The sequence below is a fragment of the Sciurus carolinensis genome, chromosome 11 (genome assembly GCF_902686445.1).
Source record: "Sciurus carolinensis chromosome 11, mSciCar1.2, whole genome shotgun sequence".
Taxonomy (NCBI): Eukaryota; Metazoa; Chordata; class Mammalia; order Rodentia; family Sciuridae; genus Sciurus; species Sciurus carolinensis.
In genome coordinates this window covers 1,066,274-1,067,640 of record NC_062223.1, presented here as the reverse complement: position 1 = coordinate 1,067,640, position 1,367 = coordinate 1,066,274, and positions in this window count along the sequence as shown.

Genomic DNA, 1,367 nt, shown 5'->3' with positions numbered 1-1,367 from the left:
CCATCTTCGCTCTCGAGTGTTTTTTAAGGAGGCCCCTGGGTGTGCAGTGGTGATGACCCAGGCAGAATCAGCAGTGCATTCAGTGATAGCCACTAGTTATAGGGTCGCATGGGGGAGACCCTCAAAGTGAGTGGGGAGGCAGAACTATAAAGGCTTAGCCTGGCCGCCTTTTTGTTTTCACTAGAGGCAGGAGATCGGGGTATGGCTCTGTGACGGTGGCAGTAGGCATGGCTCATAGTTGTTATGGCTCCCGTTGCCAAGTGTCTTTCTGTATCATTTTTCGTAACTTCTTCCTTCCAGACCACTTTGACCTGGTAGTGTGCCAGAACTGGGTACCACCAGTGAGCCCAGTCAAGGAGCGAGCATCACCCTGGAAGCAGTGGGGCAGAGCCCACACTCGCCATGCTCAGAAACAGCCCCCGTGTGCCTTCCCAACAAGCCTGGGGCAGGAAGTGCTGCCTCAGCCTCAGGTCGTGGTGAGCATCTTCTCTGCTGGCTAGTGGCACTGACCTCTCCTTGAAGCGGGCGGGACGGGTGGAGCAGGCCACCGTGGCACAGTGAGCACCACTGTCACGTCAGCTGGGGGCCCTGCCTCCCCTGAGTCTGGTGTTCTGAAGTGTGATCTTCAACCAGGACTCTGAAGACGGCTGAGAAGGGTGGAGTGTGCCTCAGTGCTGGGCGTGTTGCAGAGGGGCAGGGACCACTGACCCTGAAGAGCTCTGACGCTCTTGTGACACAATACCGAGCACCAGGGAAAACACAAATACACTTTTCCAAGTGCAGAGCTGGGTCCACAGGAAAGCTGGGAAGCCCCCAAGTAAAATATTGGGGGAGGGGATGCGCCGGACGGCAGTGGACTGGGAGGAGGACTTGGTCTCCATTTGCTGCCTTTTTCTCAGGATGTGGCACAGTGCCAGCACTGGGAGGCACTCCATTGGCATCCCTTTGTGGATGGGCACAGAGGTCTGATGCCCTGAAATGTACAGGGCATTAACTGGTAACAGGCCTGGAGCAGGATCAGACCCTGAACAAGCACAGACATTGGAGATGTGGCACCTTTGTCCCAAGTGTGTGGAAACACCCACCTGTGGGCACGGGCCTTGCCAGGGCATTGGGAGTTCATGACTCCATCCTCCCTGCTGACTTGGGGTTTGGTCCATGCTTGTATGCAGCCCAGGAAGCCTCTGAGACCCACGGGTGTCATCCCGGGGGGTAGATGCAAAAGCACAGCTTCCTGGAGGAACATGTGGTTGACATGGGCTGCCAAGCAAGCACTTGCCACACGACGTTTGCAAGCACTGGGAGGTGTCTTCCACAGCAGGCAGCCAGCAGCCAGGCCCCTGGGCTCCAGGCAGTCGGGGTGCCCT